We start from the raw sequence: 8,951 nt of genomic DNA, 5'->3' as shown, positions 1-8,951 counted from the left end.
TGCAGATTAATTGATATTTTGATTTACAAAGATCTTATCTGTAATTATTATAGAACTTCTTAACAATAGTTAAACTGTTATTGTTACTGTTATTGTCTGTGGTAGCACTTTCAGATAATATAGTAATACATACAGTAAACCTACAGTACATAGCACTAAGATATGTTACAAACAATAGATATAATTTTTAAAAAGTGTTTCAGTGAGTCCCAGGCATGTGGGGGATGAAGTTCAAATGACCCCGACTAAAGCTCGGGTGACAGCTCCCTCTCACGGTGCACTGAGGAGGGAGCAGGAATTTCGTTTACAGAACTTAAGGTAACTGAATTAATAAATAAGACTCTTTAAAAACATTAAACATGAGAAATAAAAGCTATTTTTTTTTAGATCTTTTTAATTTAAAAATCCTAAAAGTTAAATTACAGTTTCCACTGTAATATAAAGAAAGACAAACTTTTCAGCGCTAACAATTATAAGAATCATTAGTGATTTTGTACCAATAAAACTGATCATAATAGAACAGTTAATCCATATTATAATCCAAACGATCACGTGACACTAAAGAGGATGAATATTTTCATTTTGGGATGCAGTATTTAAAATATTATGCTGCCATTTTATTATGCTCTCTTTACAAAATCATTTTCGTACACTGCCTAAGCTTTCGCCATCAGTTCATTTAGGAAGAAAACATATAAGGCTAATTCGTTTTGACTTTTGTTATCAACAGTCTATGTAAAATATTTGACAAGTTCTAAGTTTCAGTATTAACTTATTTTTTTATTAAAATAAGCCGACTCGTAATCAAGCTGCGGGTGTAAATATTAACACTCTTGTTTCTGTTCCATTGCTTTTGCATATACTGGATTTTTACAGAATGATTGGGAAATGAATGAGTTTTAAATTTGTTTTATTTTTCTGAAATACTTTATAATATAAACTCAATGTCATATAGATCGAAATCAGTAACATTTTACTGTTCAATGAATGTACTTTTGTCGTAGTAACGTGACCGGATTTTTTGACGTGGAAATAAACGGAAAATGGGGACAATATTTATTTAGGTAGGCTATATTGGCCCTCTGTTATTATACTTAATAATTAATAAGATATTTTCTGTTTTAAATAACATTTACCAAAAAACTGTACTGTATACTGTTCGTGCTGCTGTAAATGACTTAACGCTGTAATCAATTATTGTTTACATTTAACTAAAACTCGTCATTCTGTCACCACGGCAACCTGAATTGGTTTACAAACCCACACAACTGTCTATAAAGTCATCAATCAACTCTGAACTATTCTCCTATTGACTGACTTTCATCAGTTTGGGAAGTTGTTCATGATGACTCTGCGACGCTCAAGTAGGACCAGGACTCTCCCCAGACACCTCAAGGACTTCTTGCTGGATCGCGTCTCTTCTGTTGAGGAGCACGCAGCGGCGGCCGGGCCTGACACTAACAGCTGCATGTCGGACACTTCCGTGGAGCAGCGACACCTGAAGAACAGAGCTGTCCTTCCTGTCCTCTGTCCCGCAGCTTCAATCTCCTCAGTGGGTGAGTGTCCACATGAGGAGCCGATCTCCATCCACGGTAGGAGTGTGCAGGAATATCAGCACATCTACCGCAGTGTGATGGACTCCACCGTGAAGAAGCGGACAGGTCGATACACTCTCCAGTACGGATTGAAGATAAAGCAGCGGCTGTGGGAGAAGCTGGACCGGCCTGCACTGTTGGAGACCGAGCAGGCTGATGGACGTGTGTTCATCAGCGAGATCAGATCTGGGTCCAGTGTCCCCCCTCATATCATGGTGGACATCAGCAAGGAGCCGCTGCCCAAGGAGCCCCGGAGGAAGAGGCCCAGGCACTGAGCCATCCTAGCTCCAGATGGAAGATCATGGGCACGTATGTACATACTGTATATATTGTATATAGTTATAGAATAAGTTTGCAATACATCAAATTTCACTTTTAATTAAATTTTCATTACATTGCTGGATGTTTTGGTGATTGTCGGTGCTGTTGGTATTCGGCTCTTGGATTCTTTTGGATGGTTTGCTGTAGGTTGACATGTGCTTAGCAAGGTTTTCTAGGTGGTTTCTTGTGTGTTGCTGGTCTCTGAGTGGTTTTTGGCACGTTAGTGGTTGTTTGGGTTGTTAGTGTTGTGTTAGGGTAGGTTAGGGTCCCTCACACGGTTTGCAGCTTGACGTGCTGTGAGGGCTTGTGTGCATCAGTGATGCTGAGAGCTACGCCACTGGTACTTCACAGCTACCGATAGGGTCACCCATAGTGGACAGGTCTCAGTTGAGATGCCCGACCAAGACAAACCACCTCATTCTGGACACCAGATGATTGGTCTGATGCTCCAGACAGAAGAAGTCACCTGAATGACTGGAAGAAACTTCAAAATAACACACACACACACACACACACACACACACACACACACACACTTACACACACATACAAAAAATAATAAGTCTTGCAGACATTAAGAATTAAATATAAAATTGTTCTTTTTCTTTTCGGCTTAGTCCTGTTATTACTCTGGAGTTGCCACAGTGGAATGAACCACCGACTTATCCAGCATATGTTTTACTCAGCAGATGCCCTTCCAGCTGCAACCCATCACTGGGAAACATCCATACACACCCATTCACACACATACACTACAGTCAATTTAGCTTACCCAATTCACCTGTACCGCATGTCTTTGGACTTGTGGGGGAAACTGGAGCACCCAGAGGAAACCAAGGGAGAACATGCAAACTCCATACGCCATGCAAACGCCAACCGACCCGGCTGAGGCTCGAACCAGCAACCTTTTTGCTGTGAGGTGATTGTGCTACCCACTGCGCCACCAAGAATGAAATATAAAGAATATTAAGAATAAAGAATCTTAATTTAAAGATTTTTTGTTTCTTTGAAACAACATTTTTCAGTGTCTTGAAATGGGTGAGTCTACTTTCACCGAAATGCATGTATAAAATTAATGGATTATTTCATCAAACATGTAATACTTACGTCCCTGGGGAAAAATAAAGATAAGTGACCACTTAAAAGTTATTATTGGTTGAATAAATTGAATTAATGCAAGTTATTGTGTAAATTCTGTTAAATGTTATAAAATTGACTCTGAATACCACCGAAAGATGATTACAACAATAATGTGCAATACAAAGAAATTCATACAAATTTAAATAGCACAAACATGTAAATGATGACAAAATTCTTGTGTGTGTGTGATTTATTTCAAATAATAAAGTTTATTGTACTTTATTGCATTTTAATATGAAAAAATATGATTTTTAAAAAAAGAAAATAATCCTCAAAATAAGAATCTAAATCTTCCAGTAGGTGGTAGTAAAGTCTAATAAGTTAGATGATTCGGTCAAACTACTGAATCATTCAACAAAGAAGTAAACTGCTGTTTTCACTTTCTACGTTGTTTGCTTGGGCTTGTATTTACAGTGCTGTAAAAGTACTCAAAATATTTCTGTTAATGTATTCAAACAATTATATTTGATTTACCAAAGTCACACAAGTGCCAATTTCACAACGGTCACGTCCATAACAGAGAGGTGTATCACCCCTAACAAACATTTTTCATCATAAATGCAAAAATGTCAAATAAATCAATAATTTTTGTTCTATAGTGAGCCGACTCTTATCCTTTTGAGTTAATACGGTTTATTTTTAGATTGTGCAGTTTACCAGAACTTCTTATTTGTCATATCTATAATGCATTTTTATATCGCTGATTCCTTGATCGTTTTCTGAGCCCATAACTTAGTTGTCTGTACTTTTTCATTTTTAAATAAAAAAAAAGGAAATTCAACAATATTTACAACATGTCATGTGCATTTGTCAAATCTGTGAGTGGTCATGAGCATTTCGATCTGAGTTCAGAGTTTTAATTTAAGAATTATTATTGACCTAGATATTACTACTACTGTTAGTTATCACTATATAGTACTACTGACCTAGTTTGCTTATAGTGAATGATATACAGTGTTTTATAATTATTGCAATACATTTTAAAGATCCAGGTTTCAGTGTCAAGAAGTCGGATTAATTGTTGTGTTAGAAAGAACTAGAAATGGATTAGAAAGGATTTTAGACATATCAGATTCCTCTCTAATGAAATATAAGCATTCACATTGAATTTCTTCAGATGTAGATGCCCAAAGCCATCTTTCTGGTGCATTATTGTTCATGAGGCAATTATCAGTATAGCAACACAAATGCTCTTGTGAACAGGAAGTCAAACAGGAAGTGGAGAGCAGTACTTAAGCCCTGCTGCTGCTGCTGAGCTTTTAGAGCACCTGCTGTCCAGATACTGGATCTCTGCTCACCTGCGATCAACTCAACACTGATGCAACACCAGGTGGGTCCTCATTCACTGACACTCTGTGCTTTGACAAATAAAAGCTTTTGGTTACCTTTGGGTTAAGCTAAACTTGAAATTTAATGTCATAAAAGTATTGTTAAACAAACCAAAAAAAACAAACGACAATTTACTTGCAAATGGCATGCATGTTTTAAAGGGCACCTAGTTTACCTCTTTTTTAAGAGTTATGGTTCTTCTGTGTGTGGCAGTTTAAGGCTGATTTATACTTTTGCGTCAAACACCGGCGTATGCTACGGCGCTGACGCATAGCCCTTCGCCGTGGCCGTCACTGACGTGCACCTCTCAAAAAATGTAACTACACATCGCAACAACGCGTAGCGCAAGCTCTGTGATTGGTCAGCTTGGTAGCGCTGATGAGTCGGGGCGGGACCGAGAGCCGCGCAAATGGCGCAAACCCAATGTAGCGATTGTTTACAAGTGTTGAGTCCCGTGAAGGAGCTCCGGATGGAAAGTTTTGTTTTGTGTTTACCTCATAGTTAAAGTTGCTGCACGTCCGCCTGTTGCTGCCTCAAAATGAGCGAGTTTGAGACACTTGTACATCACGGATGTGTTCAGGAAAAGCAAAAAAGCAGCGAAGAAACTCGACACAGAGCAACACCTCACTGCCCACTAGCGTTTCGGAAGTGTTAAAGCAGACCAACAGAGACAGCGCGCAGAAGTATAAATGCACAGCCACGCGCATTACATGTGCCTGGGTTACGCCGGTCACTTGACGCAGAAGTATAAATCAGGCTTTAGGTTCAGTTCAAAACACTATTCAGATTTTTTTATTATGATTAGTTTAAAAGTGTCATTTTGGGGGCGTGTACACAGCTCGCTGTTTTAGGGGTGTGTTGCTTCACATGAAAATTAGTTTTGACCTCCCGCCCAACGTAACAAGAGGGCAGAGCCAAGAGCTTCCCCGCTGTGTTTGGCAACAGACAGGCAGACTGAGAGAAGCAACATGAGTGAGAGAACCAGCATTCAGCCACACATATACAACTCGGACACAGACCAAGCTGAGAGTACAAAATCATTTGTGTCTTTGTATAGTTTTTACAGCCAACTGTGTGCTAGATTACAGTTCCTGAGCTTGTACACAGAGACTAATAACCACGCACACTGAATTACCTTTGACTGAGGCACCGGATCGTACCTGTCAACATTGGGATGTAAAAATAAGGGATATGCAAACCCCCCTCCTCCTTTAAAAAAATCCCCAAATTACTAAATATGTTCATTTGGAGCTGTTTCGTTGTGAATAAACAGTTAAATGGTCAGTAATATGTTTTATTATTATTATTTACAAAAGAAAAAAATAAATAAATACATGAGCAGCAAATACATTTGCAAACAGTTCAGCTTATTAAAATGAAAAGCTATTATAATGAAAAAGAATCAAGCTATCAAATCTCATTAGCTGTTTCTTCACTGTATAACTTACAAATTCTGATTAAAGAGCAAAGAATGAATCTTTTATTTATTTAGATTTTTTCGTTTGATTACATTAAATAGCTGGTGTCACTTTAAAAATGCACACATCTAACGTTATAATGAAAGCATTCAACAGTTTTCCCAACTTTTTATGCCCATTAAACACAAAATTAGTTGTGTTTGAAAAAAAACCCCACCAAGATCGACATCTATTGATGTTATTATTATTAATTATGTGTATATGTCTGTTTAAACACTCACCCAAAAGCCAGACTTTCGATCCACTTCAAAACGCGTGTACAGAATTCGTTTGGGAAACAGTGTCTATTTATCACTATGGAGTGCGTCAGCTGACAGTCATGCACCATTATATGAGGAATGCATAGGAGGGGTGATGGCACCTGTAATGAAAAGGAAAGGGAATCTCGCCATTTTTATATTTATTTTAAAGTGTTTTCATGCCTAAACAAAGTGAAAGCACAGAACAGACTCACATTTAAGAGCAAGGGGCGGCCCCTGGTGGTTCTGCGGTATAAGTTGCGTATAGGGAGGCTCTGCTCTTTAAAGAGCCCATATTATGGGGTTTTGAAAAATCTCTTCCATGTAGTGTTTAACACAGCTCTAAGTGAAGTGAAATATCCAGCTAAGGCGTAAATTTGTAAGTGTACAGTGTTTAAAACTGTTGATTCATCTATAAAAGAGTCGACTCATAGTGCTTCAAACGAGTTGTCTTGATAACGAGTCATTAGGTGTTTCGATATGACAAGACAACTAAACCAAGTAGTTGCACGCGCAAACCCGGGAGATTTGAAACCTGCGGCCTGCCCTCTAACAAAGAAAAAGCCACGAACACACACAAACACAAACACGCCGGTCAAATGAAGTGGCAATGTTCAGATGGATATTATTGAGTCTTATTGACCCAAAGATGAAACCTCAGCATTATAGCCCAGCCTTGAGCAGTTTGAGTGCTTCTGAAAACTACTTGCTACAAAGAATACTTCATCGGCCGTTTGTTAAAGGAAGGATCAGTAAAGACAACTGATGGACTATGTCAGATCCTGGATCAGTTTCTTCCTCCATTTCTCAAGTGTAAGTACGTGCGATTAAAGTTGTTGCCTCGTTTACTCTGCTTTGCAAATGTATTTAGTTGTGATTTGTTACTTATAACCGCATGTACTGTATCAGGTTAACTCGCTATATTCTCATATCATGTGTAAAGCCACGTTAAAAACGCGATGCGTGCTGCTTTGTTTACGGACCTCCGTGGAGGAGGGTAATGTGTGTATGTGTGTGCGGTGTCCTCCTCCTGAAAGGGTAATGTGTGTGGGTGTGTGTGCGCGCGCTGTGTCCTCCTCCGAGGAGGGCAATGTGTGTGTGTGTGTGTTTAAAAATAGCAGAGTGAGACAAGCTAGGAGATCATCTCACCAGTTCTTGGAGTTTTTGCTCAATAAAATAGTTAGTCGTCGGTATTTTCAGTCTATCGTCTGTTTTTACATTCACCCACTGGCAGCCAAAATCCACGCCTTACACTATGAAGCGTGTATGCTCTGTGACCAATTTTATATTGTTGATTAGCTGCTGGGCATTTCACTCTCGCGCTTTAAGGAAGATGCAATGAAAAGTACACGTTTGCAAACACACCTAAAGTTATAAACAATGGCGCCGAGGAGAGTGATCATGGTGAATGTTGATCCTGTGTTGAGCCCAATGAGACTTGCATCTAAAAATAGAGCAAGGGTGTTCCTTTGGTGACATCGCTTTGACTCACACTAAAATCGCTGGATGTGAAACAACAAACTGAGGATATGGTGATGCGCGCCTGTCAATCTATATTACTGGGCGGGGGGACTGCACTCCTACATCAAGTTGCGGTCAATCTAAAAACTGCTCCAATTGGTCCATCGTTTTTATGTTGTTAAATTAAAAAAAAGAACTGGGTGTGTTTATATCAGCCCAATGTGACATTCTATACACTATACCTACACACGTCTGTCCAAACAGCTTGAAAAGTAGATTTTTTTACCATAGGTGCCCTTTAATTATTTTTCTTTTTTAGCAATATGAACTCAAGTTTCTCTTGCAGTTACAGGCTTCAGACATGAAATGTGTGAAAAAGGCTAAGAATAAAATGTAGATAGCTGTATCAGTTTAAAATGAATAACAAGCTGTTTGTCCCTTCAGGCTGACAGTAATGAATAATGCTGCCCTGAAGATTTTAGTTATAGTATGTAGTGACATCCAGAAGTAGATTCAGTTGTTTGGTTTATTTGTCTAGTATTTACCAGGGTTTGTGTTTTTTTTGTCATTTCAAAATGTCACTTTATTTTCACTTTGTCACAGCTATTAAATCAGGGAAACTACAGGCTACGTGTGTCAAACATTTTTGTGAGCTACATTTGTTTGGGCTGATTTTAGATTTGAAAACAGAGAGAAACTGTTGACTTTAGCGATGACAAGGCTTCATTTAAATGGCAGAAGATGCCGTCTGACAACCAGGGCAAATGTCTCACAGCAGTTTTTTTTTTTTAATGATCAGTCCAGGAGGTGGCGCTGATCGACAACAGTATTAGTTCAAAGACGATAAAAGCAGGTAAAATAGATGAAACTATGGTTTCAAAGCTGTCCAAATGTGACTGTTTATACGCATCACATCAGCTGCCGACCGGAAGTTCTTAGCATTTTCCTTGCGCATACACGCAAAGAATAAAGGGTAATTTTGCGATCTACAAAAAAGGTCTACAACAAAAAAAACTTAAAATGAAAGTAAAAATGTTACAATGTTAATGTTTGGGATTACACCAGCAATCATGTGTTTATTTTTGTATTTTATGCTGGTTAAATGGCCAGCATGGTGGCACAGTAGTACTGTCGCCTCACAGCAAGAAGGTTGCTGGTTTGAGCCTCAGCTGGCGTTTCTGTGTGGAGTTTGCATGTTCTCCCCATGTTTGCATGGATTTCCTCCGGGAACTCCAGTTTCCCCCACAAGTCCAAGGACATGCGATACAGGTGAATTGGGCAAGCTAAATTGTCTGTCAGGCCTGTAGCCAGCCTATTAAAAGGGGTTATTTTTTTTTCAATACAGCATTTTAGTGACATTTAGCTTGTCGGATGGTTATCATTACCAC

The sequence above is a fragment of the Danio rerio genome, chromosome 10 (assembly GCF_052040795.2).
Source record: "Danio rerio strain M-AB ecotype USA chromosome 10, GRCz13ab, whole genome shotgun sequence".
In the NCBI taxonomy this organism is placed as follows: domain Eukaryota; kingdom Metazoa; phylum Chordata; class Actinopteri; order Cypriniformes; family Danionidae; genus Danio; species Danio rerio.
The sequence above is the reverse complement of the archived record's forward strand: the minus strand, read 5'-3'. Positions refer to the sequence as shown.